Genomic DNA, 13,307 nt, shown 5'->3' on the forward strand with positions numbered 1-13,307 from the left:
AGGGGATGATTGCTGATTATAGAAGAACATTTTGTACCATTCACTAATCAGATTTTGAAGCAATCTATGTTCACATGCAGCAAGACTTGGAAAACATTCAAACTTGAGATGATAAGTGGCAAATAACACTTGTGTTACACAAGTACTGGCAAATGACCATCTTCAACAAGGGAGAACCAACCATGACCTTGACATTCTTGAATCCTCCAATGCCAACATCATGGAGTTTACTACTGGCCAGAATCTGAACCAGATGAGCATTTAAAATACTAATACTATAATAGAGAGTCAAAGTAAGAATACTGTGGTGAGTAAATCAGTTCCAATCTTGAAATGCCAGTCCAACCAACTAGAAGGCCCGCGTCAGGAGTTTGATGAAATACTCTCCATTTGTCTAGATGGATGTAATTTCAACAACAGTCAAGAAGCCCAACACAATCCAGGACAAAGCAGTCACCTTGCATAAAATCTTTAACATTCACTTGCTCCAACACTGATGCACAGTTGAAGCAATACGATTGTAACATCTACAAGATACACTGCAGCAACTTACCAAAACTCCTTTGACATGTACCTTTGAAACCCATGACCCTATCACCTTGAAGGATAAGAGCAATGGAGGCACATGAGCATCACCACTGCAAACTTCTTTCTAAACTGGGTATGTAGAAGAAAAAGATGTAAACTTCAAAAAATTGCCAGCAAAATGGGTGAAACCTACAAACTGTAAACGTTTTTTAGTAATATCAATTATTCCATGTACATACTAAAAGTTACAACTTCCACCATAACTATTTTCTGCATTTGAAGGACAATGTTTTAAGAACTGGCAACATGATTTTGTATAGGATTCCATCAGAAGAAATTGTTACGTACATTTTTATTGTAGAAAATAGACAGGAATAACTACCATTAACTACCTAGTGGGGTGCAGAATCAAAGACATTTGAAGGAATTTGAAGAGTTTGCTGTTTCTTTTGAAATATTCTGACATTTTTTGCTAATTGTCCATCCTTGAAATTCAAATTTAATGTTTCCATTCTTGAAACTGGTGGAGGCTGGTACAATTACAGCATTTAAAACACATCTGGATGGGTATATGAATAGGAAGGGTTTAGAGGGATATGAGTTAAGTGCTGGCAAATAGGACTAAATTAGGCAAGGAGCAAGGATATCTGGTTTGTATGGACGAGAAGGACTGAAGGGTCGGTTTCTGTGCTGTACATCTTTATGACTCTACTGGAATCCATAATATTAGGTGGAAGGACTAAATGCTTGAGACAAAATAATGAATCATGAATCAGGGTCAGTGGATCTAGTTTACAGAGTACAACTAAACGTGTCCTACCTGAAAGTCTTTGAAGAAACAAATGAATATGCAATGGCTAAGACATTTCAAAAAGCTCTCGGTGTGGTACCACAGGAGGCAGGCGACAATGATAATGTGATCACATGAACAAAGCAGTGGTTGAAGACACTGGCAAAGAATAAAGGATAACAAGCAAAGGAGAAGGGAAAAATGCTTGACCAGACATCTGGCATAAGTGGCATTCCATTGGTCCACCCTTATATTTACTACATATGAAAATTTCCTGCATTTGGTTATAGAAGGAGCAACAACTAAACTTGCTGCTGGCTCCAATTTTGGTCATTTGGATCATAAGAATTGTGTAGATGGGTATAGACTGGACTAACAGAACAGTTGTGATTAGATTAATTAGATTCCTGACACAGGCCCTTCAGCCCAACCAGTCCACACTGACCCTCTGAAGAGTAACCCACCCAGACCCATTTCCCTCTGACTAATGCACCTAACACTATGGGCAATTTAGCATGGCCAATTCACCTGGCCTGCACATCTTTGGACAGTGGGAGGAAACCGGAGCACCTGGAGAAAACCCATGCAGACATGGAGAGAATGTGCAGACTCCACACGAACAATCGCCCGAGGCTGGAATCGAACCTGGGACTCTGGTGCTGTGAGGCAGCAGTGTTAATCACTGAGCCATCGTGCCACCCCATGGATGTAGAAAGTATTTTTTAAAAGAATCAAGAAACAAAATAAATCTTAAATGGACTGACTCAGCAGAGGGACCTCAATATCCATACAGATAGTCATAACATCGACCAAAAAACAAAAACAGAATTTGTGTCGGGGTTTAATTATAAATGCAAGGAGATAAAACAGACTTACTAAAGATGTTGGTTAGAACATAGTTACCTTACTGTTATGCTTGGGCACCCATTATATGAAGGCAATGCTGATATATTACTAAAATTTACTTGATGGCTTGAAAAAGGGGTTAGGAGGTATGAAGTTTGATTTGGGTTTGTATTCTTTTCAGATACAATTGTAAAACAATAAAGAGTCAACTGGTTGAGGTCTTCAAGGCTATGACAGACTACAATATGCATAGCAACAGCTGCAAACTTTAGTCTATTGACTGACAGTGTGGATAGAAACTTTAAAGAAAACACGTTAATTGAAATAAAGCTTAAAAACTTTATTCAAAAATAGTAGCTGAAATGTGGAATTTAGTCCACAGATTCTATTAAGGGAATTATATTGTTATGTAAGGAAAATGGTAAAACAATATTTATGTTAGAATATTCTAATGTATTTTTAAAATAACTATGGCAACATAGTCAGTTTTAATGGCTGTGCACCTCAAAAGTCTGGAGAGTCTAAACAATGATAAATCTTTAGGCAGCTTGTTCAAATTATATTGTCTCAACATTTTTTAGAATTTTAAAAATATTTATTGCTGAAAGTATTCAACAGCAATAAGCATCATCTTAATAAATGCATCTTCTCTCGACTCTTCCACTGTCTAATTTGTCAATATTGACTGTGAAATCCAAGACTATACAAACAAGCTTGATCTGTCCCTTAACCACTAACTCTACCCCTTTCCCTGACCACTGTCTATGAATGATCTGAATTGCCCAAATACATAGCACTGTAATTGATCCAGAAATCACCTTCCAATCATCTATCTGCTTCATCACCAAAAACATCCACTTCTACCTCCAAAACATTCTTCAGACAGTCAGCACAGACCAGACAGCTGAACAGTTGCCCTTTGTGCTGTAACCGTTTTATGATTCTGCTCCTGTCTCATTGGTGCTGAAATCCATTCTTTTACACCACTACACTTGAATATTTCAACAGTCCCCTGACTCGTTTTCCTCCTTTCACCCTCTATAAATAAGATAATGAAAAGCTCTTCTGCCTTATTCTAATTCTCACTAAGTCTTGTTCACCAACGTGTTTTGTTAAGCTATAATCAATGCCAGAGCCAAAAATGACTAATTTAAAAGTGCCATCCTGGTTTACATATTTCTTCAGTTTCCCCTATCTCTTTATCTGTAATCCCCTACAGTCCTGCAACAAGATCTCTCAATTTTCATTATTCCATAACGATAACCCACCAGTTTGGAGATTCTGTTCAAAAACCGCTTCTCCTCAATACCCTAGACCACAAGACTAAGACACAGACACAGACTTAGGCCATTTAGCCCTTCAAGTCTGCGCCATCACTCAATCAAGGTTGATATGCTTCTCAACCCCATTCTCCTACCTTTGTCCCAACCTTGATCACCTTAATCACAAACCTATCTCTATCTTAATACACTCAATGACTTGGTCTCCACAGATTCACCACCCTCTACAATCTTTCTTTTAGTCATCTACCATAATATCACATTATGTGACTGATGTTAAAATTTAGTTTGCCAACACTCCCCGAAACACCTTAAGATGGCTTTCAATGCTAGAGCATGACCAAAATGCAAATTTGCTCTTGGAATTGTTAAGAACGCCACTCAATTTAAAATATTTTGAGTGGAGTTAATTCTTAATTGCTGCATTTGCATTGAAGAAAATATTTATATAACTATTAAGGGTCAAACTTTTATAAAAGGGATGTTTTTTTAAAGTTGGAGTTTCAATATCGTTTAGGCCTCAATGAGTTTACCAATAAAACAAATTGCACCCAATGATAATCACTGGGAGAAATTATTTCAATCTTCAAGTTTTACTTGAATTTGAGTAAGATGATGATTAGATTACTAAATACAACTACATGAGGAAATTGTATGGATTGTGTTAAAACAGGTATTTCGATGGCTATCAACATCAACTTCTCTGCAATCTGCAAGCACCCCTTCACTCCCAGGCCGCCAAACAAACTCCATTGATTTCCAAGAAGCAGCTACCATAGAAATGCCTGCAATAAACTCTTGGGTGTCATGTCTTGGCCCAGTTTACATCAAAATTGAAGTACCATTTGATATACCACTACTAGAATATTTTAGTTCGTCTGCCCGATCAATTTAAGTCGTTCATGAACCGAAGTTTGGAAATGGAAACGAAAGCAAACACACTGATGAAACAAGACGTTTATTCAGAACCTCTCGAGTGTTTTTTTTTAACCCATCACCGGCACCCTATAAATTAAAGTCCTTTCCCCGTGAATTTTGAAAGATATTGTAAGCAAATGCAGACTCTGTACGAAAATACCAAACAAGACCGTCTCCAAACCAGCGAAAAAAAACTCACTTCACCCAACAACGTCCACCCCACAGCTCCCTAAACCGGAGTAGGCTCCCGAAGGACGCAGTGGGCCGTTGCACCGGGTACCGATTCCGGGCTTTCAACCCGCTCGCAATCCCACTCCGGGCCCAACAACGTTAAGCCTCATTCAGCAGGCTCCGAGCAGCTACAACCACACATGCTTCACTCACTCCCGCGCCCGGCACCCCTATTGGCCCAAGCACATCACCCCGCAGCTTCGAACAGACTTCGGGCATCGCTACTGGTCGACATAAACGTCAATCATGTACACATCCCGCCCCATCCACTCGGCGTTAGCAGGTTAGGTTGCCGCTCTCTGACGGGTTTGCGTTGGTGCGTATTGCGTTATGCGGTGGAGGACAACTGGGATCCACCATCTACTCGAGTCTCCGGATCGCGGCCTCGCCAATGATGGCCGAGCTATCAGGTATAACCAGCGCAGAGGTTGGGAGAGGAGTAATTGAGATTGAAAAGGGAGGGAATGACTAACCGCTACGCGGGGGTATGGTGTTTGTTGGCGGGTGTTATGGCTGGAACAGTTCATGAATCTTTCTCGACCTCTTTAAAATGAAAATGGCGCTGCCAGTACGTCAGTACCTTCGAGAAACCGGTGCGTTTCGGCGGCTCGAACTGACGAGGCTGCAGTCAGTCAGTGAGTGAGTGGAGGCCGATTCAGTGTTCGCCTGTTGGGGGCAGAGCAGCCCCGGCGCTGCGAACTGTACCTCGGTATCCCGGCTTCAAGACACTTGCTGTGCCGACTCCCCAACTCATCCCAGCTGTCTGCAGCCGAGCTGGAGGATCGCTGGATGGAGGAAGCTTGATGTTTCGGCCCTGATACCTGTGTGTAAGGACAGCTGCTCGCCTATAGCCTTTTATAGTAAAAGCAACTGAAGTTTGAACATAAGTGCCGCTGTCTCCACGAAGGTTAGAGAGGGTCGCAGCAAAAAGGGAACAGAAAACAGAACCTTTTATCCATCAGCGTCCCGCATTGAAATACACTTTGTGTTTCTCTTACCCACTGAGTTCTCTATTTGTGCAAAGTGATGGTTAAAATCGGTTAGATTTTGTTTTTAGGGCCTATGCTTCGGAATTTACATCGTGCGAATATATTGTCGTGAAGACCACACCAATATTGAACCATTGATAGGGTACAGAAGGAAAGGAAGCCATTTGGCCATCGTGTCGCTTGAGTTACTACTTTCTTGCCTTTTCCCCATAACCCTACCAAGCTTTTATTTTCTGATAATTTTATGCTATTATTGAATCTCCCACCATGTACTATCATAGACAATTTGTGTAATAAAAGTAATACAGTAATTCAGTTTGCATAAGGGTTAGGTAACTCTGATTATTAATATTGTGGAGGAATCATTCTTGGAATGTATGCAAGACTTTTTTAAACAGCAGTGTTGAGCAACCAATGAGAGAATGGGCCATTTTTTGATCTAATATTGTTCAATGAAGCATGGCTGATTAATGAATCTAATTGTAAAGGAATCTTTATGAAACAGAGACCATAAAATGGTAGATTTTTGTGTCAAGTGTGAAAGTGATTTTGTTCATTCAGTATCTGGATTAGTGGTGCTGGAAGAGCACAGCAGTTCAGACAGCATCCAAGGAGCAGTGAAATCAATGTTTCGGGCAAAAGCCCTACATCAGGAATAAGGGCAGAGAGCCTGAAGCGTGGAGAGATAAGCTGGAGGAAGGTGGGGGTGGGGGTGAGTACAGTGGGTGAGTGGGGGAGGGGATGAAGGTGATAGGTCAGGCAGGAGAGGGTGGAGTGGATAGGTGGAAAAGGAGATAGGCAGGTAGGTAGGACAAATTCGGATAGGTCACGGGGACTGCTGAGCTGGAAGTTTGGAACTAGGGTGAAGTGGGGGAAAGGGAAATGAGGAAACTGTTGAAATCCATATTGATGCCCTGGGGTTGAAGTGTTCAGAGGCAGAAAATGAGGCGTTCTTCCTCCAGGCCTTTGAATCTCCTTTGAATCCTCTCATTTGTTTGGCCGAACTGGTCCTCACCCTTAACAATTTCTCCTTTGAATCCTCACGTCTGTAGGAAGAACGCCTCATCTTCCGCCTCAGAACACTTCAACCCCAGGGCATCAATGTGGACTTCAACAGTTTCCTCATTTCCCCTTCCCCCACCTCATCCTAGTTCCAAACTTCCAGCTCAGCACTGTCCCCATGACTTGTCCAACCTGCCTATCTCCTTTTCCACCTATCCACTCCACCCTCTCCTCCCTGACCTATCACCTTCATCCCCTCCCCCACTCACCCATTGTACTCTATGCTACTTTCTCCCCATCCCCACCCTCCTCTAGCTTATCTCTCCACGCTTCAGGCTCACTGCCTTTATTCCTGATGAAGGGCTTATGCCGGAAACGTCAATTTCACTGCTCCTTGGATGCTGCCTGAACTGCTGTGCTCTTCCAGCACCGCTAATCCAGAATCTGGGTTCCAGCATCTGCAGTCATTGTTTTACCTTGTTCATTCAGTAATTGAGGTCTTGCAGAGTCAATGACTGAGTGGTATTGACAGTCGAATTAGTAAGCCCCATCCACCTGGACACCCCGTGCTGGCCCCATCCATCTGGACACCCCGTGCTGGTCTCTTACCCGCCCTCGATCTATTTTTTACTCTTAGTAAGCCAGAAACCCAAGTAATGTTTTTGAGGACCCAGGTTTGAATCCTACCTGAGCAGGTGTATTTTAATTAACATTTTAAAATCTGGATTTAAACACCATTGTTGTAAAATCCATCTGGATCACTTTAGGGAAAGAGAACTACCATCCTTCTCTGATTTGATTTACACATGACCCCAGACCCAAGCAATGTGGTTGACTCTTAACTGCCCTCTGGCAAGCTTGAAAGGAAAAAAAGGCACAGTCCTCATCACTAATGCCTGACATAGTTATGTGCATGAAATCACATCTTGTAAACAATATTCCAAACCAGTAGGATAGACCCAACAGAAGTAGTGGCGCATTGGTACACAATCAAGATGGACCTATGCCAGGAGTCTTCGAAAGTGACTCCAGACCCCATCTACCCAACAATGTGGAAAATTGCTCAGGTGTGTCCGGTACACAAAAGGAAAGAAAAATTCCAACCTGACAAATCCAGCCCCATCAATCTACTCTCGATCATCATCAGTAAAGTGATAGAAGGTGCCATCACAAGCAGCACCTCATTAGTAATAGCCTGTTCACTTACACACAATTTAGATTCCACCTCATTATAACCTTGGTCTAAACATTGACAAAGGACCTGAATTCCAGAGGTGAGATAAAAGTGAAAGCCCTTGACCAGGCTGCATATGACCAAGCGTAGCATCAATTAGCCCTAGCAAAACTGGAGTCAGTGGGAATTTGGGGAAGACTCTTTGCTGGTTGGAGTCATACCTGGCACAAAGAAAGATGATTGTGGTAGTTGGAACCCTGTCATCCCAGTTCCAGAACAACTTTACAGGAATCCGTAGAGTTCCTCAGAGTAACAACAAACCCAACAAACTCCAGTTGATTAATCAATGACCTTCCCTCCATCATAAGATCAGAGGCAGGAATGTTTGCTGATGACTGCACAATGTATAGCACCATTTGCGGTTTCTCTAAGATTGAAGCAGTTTGTGTCCAAATGCAGCACGACCTGGACAGTATCCAGGGTTGGGTTGGCAAGTAGCTTTTGTGGTTTTTGTCCACAAAATGCCAGGTATTGATCATCTCCAACAAAAGAGAATCTAACCACTCCCTTGTGTTTCAATGACGTTACCATCACTAAAGTTACCATGGCTCCTCAGACAGCACTTTAGAAACTCATGACTACTTCCACCTAGAAGGACAAGGGTAGCAGATATGTGGGAACACTACCACATGCAAGTTCCCCTCCAAGCCACTCACTATTCTGCCTTGGAAATATATTGCTTTTCCTGCACTCGCTTAGTCAAAATCCTGGAATTCCTTCCCTTTGTGGATCAACCAACACCATTTGGACTGCAACAGTTCAGGAAGGCAGCTCACCACCCCTTTTAAAGGGCAATTAGGGATGAGAAATAAATACTGGCCAACCATCAATGCCCACATCCACAAGCGAATTTTAAAAAAATAAAATGCTCTGCTATCAACATCCTGGAAATTACCATTGACCAGAACTGAACTAGCCATATAAGTACTGTGGCTACAAGAATAGATAAGGTGCTAGGAATCTTGCAGCATCTAAATCACTTGACTCTCAAAGCTGGTTCACCATGTATAAAGCACTAGTCGGGCATGTGATGGAATACTCTCCACTTGGCTGAATGAGTGCAGCTTCGACAACACTTAAAGATTGATACAATTCCACTTGCTTGTTACCAATCCACAACCATTCATTCCCTTTAGCAAAGCTCAGTTGCAGCAGAATTTTCCATCTACATAGTGTACTGCAGGAATTTTCCATGCTTCTTTGATGGCACCTTCCAAACCCATGACCTCTATCATCCAGAAAGTCAACAGCAGCAGTTAAGTAGAAACAACACTACCTGCAAGTTCCCTTACAAGCTACTCTCCATCTGGATTTTGAAACAGAAATCCATTCCTTAGCACTGCTGCATCAAAATCCTGGGACCACGTCCCTAATGGCACTGTGGGTCTATCTACAGCCAACAGACTGCAGCAGTTCAACAACATTCAGGGGCGGCATGCTGGCTCAATGGTTGGCATTGTTGCCTCACAGCACCAGGATCCCAGGTTCAATTCCAGCCTTGGATGACTGTGTGTGTGGAGGTTGCACATTCTCCCTGTTTCTGCGTGGGTTTCCTCTGGGTGCTCCGGTTTCCTCCCACAGTCCAAAGATGTGCAGATCAGGTGAATTGGCCTTGCTAAATTGCCCGTAGTGTTAGGTGTGTTAGTCAGAGGGAATTGGGTCTGGGTGGGTGACTCTTCGGAAGGTCGGTGTGGACTGGTTGGGCCGAAGGGCCTGTCCCCACACTGTAGGGAATCTAATCTAATCTAATCTAAATGTAGCTCACCATCATCACCTTCGTCGGAAACTAGAGATGGTAATAAATGTTGGCCCAGCCAGTGACGCCCACATCTCCTAAATGAAGTAACGAAAAACTGCTGAGGAACAGATTGGGAAACTGTTTGAAGAAATAGCTAACATTTTTTTAAAAAGTGAGAAATAAATTATAATGCATTCTTTTAATGCACAAAAATCCAACAAATGAAGCCTTCAAAAACCCACACAAATGGAAATTGCTGAAGAGACTCAGTAGGTGTGGCAGCATCTGTTTCAACTCAAAATATTAACTGTTTTCTCTCCACACATGCTGCCAGAGTTACTGAGTTTCTTGAGCAATTTCCATTTTTCTTTGTTTCACATCTCCAGCTTCAATGGTTTTTGTTTTTTATTTGAATTGAATCTTTCCAACATGTGGTCATTAGATTATATGACAGAGATGTGTAAAGTTGCCAAAATGTGGCAAGTGAGAGGATTGGGTGTATTTTAGAAGTCCGCAATGAAGAAGCAAGAAGATTGTATAAGAAAGAGAAAATGGAATGAGTAAAGTAATAAGGAATATGAAAAAGAACTAAAATATTCTATGGATATTTAGAAAAGAAAAGTGTGAAAATGTGGGTTATAAGCAAGTCAGGAGACTTTACAATGGATTAGCAGATGGTAGGGAAACTAAACAATACAGATTACAGAGGAGGAAGTGCTGGATGTCTTGAAACGGCTAAAGGTGGATAAATCCCCAGGACCTGATCAGGTGTACCTGAGGACTCTGTGAGAAGCTAGAGAAATGATTGCTGGGCCTCTTGCTGAGATATTTGTATCATCGATAGTCACGGGTGAGGTGCCGGAAGAATGGATGTTGACAAATGTGGTACCACTGTTTAAAAAGGGTGGTAAAGACAAGCCAGGGAACTATAGACCAGTGAGCCTGATCTCGGTGATGGGCAAGTTGTTGGAGGGAATCCTGAGGGACAGGATGTACATATACTCAGAAAGGCAAGGACTGATTTGGGATAGTCAACATGGCTTTGTGCGTGGGAAATCATGTCTCATAAACTTGATTGAGGTTTTTGACGAAGTAACAAAGAAGCTTAATGAGGGCAGAGCAGTAGATGTGATCTACATGGTCTTCAGTAAGGTGTTTGACAAAGTTCTCCATGGGAGACTGATTGATTGATTAGCAAGGTTAGGTCTCATGTATTACAGGGAGATCTAGCCATTTGGGTACAGAACTGGTTCAAAGGTAGAAGACAGAGGCTGGTGGTGGTGGAGGATTGTTTTTCAGACTGGAGGCCTGTGACCAGTGGAGTGCCACAAGGATCGATGCTGGGCCCTCTACTTTTTGTCATGTACATAAATGATTTGGATGCGAGCATAAGAGGTACAGTTAGTAAGTTTGCAGATGACACCAAAATTGGTGGTGTAGTGGATAGCGAAGAGGGTTACCTCAGATTACAACAGGATCTGGACTAGATGGGCCAATGGGCTGAGAAGTGGCAGATGGAGTTTAATTCAGATAAATGCTGCAATTTGGGAAAGTAAATATTAGCAGGACATATCCACTTAATGGTAAAGTCCTCAAGAGTGTTGCTGAACAAAGAGACCTTGGAGTGCAGATTCATAGCTCCTTGAAAGTGGAATTGCAGGTAGATAGGATAGTGAAGAAGGCATTTGGTATGCTTTCCTTTATTGGTCAGAGTATTGATTACAGGAGTTGGGAGGTCATGTTGCAGCTGTACAGGACATTGGTCAGGCCACTGTTGGAATATTGCGTACAATTCTGGTCTCCTTCCTATCGGAAAGATGTTGTGAAACTTGAAAGGGTTCAGAAGAGATTTACAAGGATGTTGCCAGGGTTGGAGGATCTGAACTACAGGAAGAGGCTGAACAGGCTGGGGCTATTTTCCCTGGAGCGTCAGAGGCTGAGGGGTGACCTTATAGAGGTTTACAAAATTGAGGGGCATGGATAGGATAAATAGACAAAGTCTGTTCCCTGGGGTTGTGGGGTCCAGATCTAGAGGGCCTAGGTTTAGGGTGAGAGGGGAAAGATATGAAAGAGACCTAAGGGGCAACCTTTTCACACAGAGGGTGGTACGTATATGGAATGAGCTGCCAGACGATGTGTTGGAGGCTGGTACAATTGCAACATTTAAGAGGCATTTGGATGGGTATATGAATAGGAAGGGTTTGGGGGATATGGGCTGGGTGCTATCAGGTGGGACTAGATTGGGTTGGGATATCTGGTCAGCATGGATTGGTTGGACCGAAGGGTCTGTTTCCACGCTGTACATCTCCATGACTCTATAAAACCTTCCAGAAAAAGCAGAGGATCTATCGAGTTGTATAAATGAGGAGCTTCAAGATATTGATATTGGTATTACTGGAGAGATTAATAGGATTTAAATACCTACATTCTCTGGAATCTGCATCCCAGTGTGGTGTTACCTGTGGCTGGGACAGTAGTGGATGTTTAGTGGTTTTTCGGTGTTTTACGGACTCTGAAGTGATTTCAAAAAATTGGAAGGTGACAAGTGTAAGCCCACTATTTAAAACTGGAGGGAGAGATTAAAAACTAAGAAGCATAGATCTGTTTGCTGAACATCAGTCTTACGAAAAATACTACAGTTCATAAACAGGTTGTGTTAACAGGTCATGTATACAATAAAGTTAGGATTGGACAGAGTCAACATAGACTTATGCAAGGAAAATCATGAATTCCTTGACAGTGTAACAAGGGGGACAGGGTGACAGTAGGTAAAGGAGAACTGTGACATGATATATTTAGATTTTCGGAAAGCTTTTGATGTTGTCCCACATAAGAGGTGAAACAAAATTTGACCATTTGGAATTATGGGAAATATGTCAGTGTAGTTTGGGAGCTAGTTAATGGATAGAAAGCCGATAGTAAGAATGGATTGGTTATTCTCAGGTGAGCAGTCTGTTCCTATTGGAGTACCACAAGTATCAGTGTTTGGCTTCAGCTTTTCAAAATCCATAGCAATGATTTGTATGTCAGAAATATAATATTTCCAAGTTTGCAGACGATGAAAAGCTCCATGGTATTGAGAGTTGTGGCGAAGACGCAAAGATGCTTCAAAGGGATTTGGAGAGGCTAACAGATTGAGCAAAAATGTGGCAGATGGAATACAATGGGAAGAAATATGATCGAGCTCATGGACCTGGGAAAGGTCAAAGCTATAAAATTATTTGAATGATTGGAATCAAATTTTAAATTGAAAACTTTGTTGAATGAAGAAAGATGAGGAATATTGGTGTGTGTCAGTGTACAGACAGCAGAGTCTTTACAGAGCTGATGTTTTATTTACCTTCATACTCCCTTTAGACAATTATGTCTTAGATGGCTTGAAGGAGTTTGAAGATTGTCTATTGAACCATGTGAATGCACGTTCATGACTGACAAATTGTGGGCTGGAACTTGAACCTCTGACTTTTTGGCTCAGAAGCATAAATGCTATCGGCTGAACCATACAGGCTCCTTTAACTCGGTTTAAATAAAAAAAAGGATTGCAACTTTAGGTCAACTTAAAATGTTGATAATGGGGCTCTTGTGGCACAATAAGATCAGAAGTTTTTTTTTAATGCACTTATTCATGGTATGGTGTCACTGGCTAAGTCAGCATTTATTGCCCATCTCAACCACAATGCTATGGGTCTGGAGTCACATGTAGTCCAGACCAAATAAGGGTGGTGGTTCATTCCCTAAAGGGTGTTTGTCA

The 13,307-nt window shown here is 42.0% G+C and overlaps 2 protein-coding genes across 6 annotated transcripts in view; one reads left to right on the top strand and one right to left on the bottom strand.

The window, feature by feature from the left end:
• Positions 1 to 5,331, bottom strand: part of ppig (peptidylprolyl isomerase G (cyclophilin G)) — a 46,863-nt gene extending 41,532 nt beyond the window's left edge. Inside the window, exons 1-2 of one of the 4 annotated variants that reach the window (XM_060827279.1) lie at positions 4,562 to 4,720; positions 554 to 657 (exon numbers count right to left, since the gene is read on the bottom strand). The gene's annotated coding sequence lies outside the window, so the exon portion shown is untranslated. Of the gene's footprint in view, positions 1 to 553; positions 658 to 4,561; positions 4,721 to 5,066; positions 5,086 to 5,173 lie in introns of those variants that run through there. The other 3 variants (XM_060827281.1, XM_060827282.1, XM_060827278.1) reach the window with 3 other exon arrangements.
• Positions 4,903 to 13,307, top strand: part of fastkd1 (FAST kinase domains 1) — a 54,166-nt gene continuing 45,761 nt past the window's right edge. The window contains exon 1 of one of the 2 annotated variants that reach the window (XM_060827283.1): positions 4,903 to 5,003. The gene's annotated coding sequence lies outside the window, so the exon portion shown is untranslated. Of the gene's footprint in view, positions 5,004 to 5,305; positions 5,421 to 13,307 lie in introns of those variants that run through there. The other variant, XM_060827284.1, reaches the window with a different exon arrangement.

The sequence above is a fragment of the Hemiscyllium ocellatum genome, chromosome 7 (genome assembly GCF_020745735.1).
Source record: "Hemiscyllium ocellatum isolate sHemOce1 chromosome 7, sHemOce1.pat.X.cur, whole genome shotgun sequence".
Lineage (NCBI taxonomy): Eukaryota > Metazoa > Chordata > Chondrichthyes > Orectolobiformes > Hemiscylliidae > Hemiscyllium > Hemiscyllium ocellatum.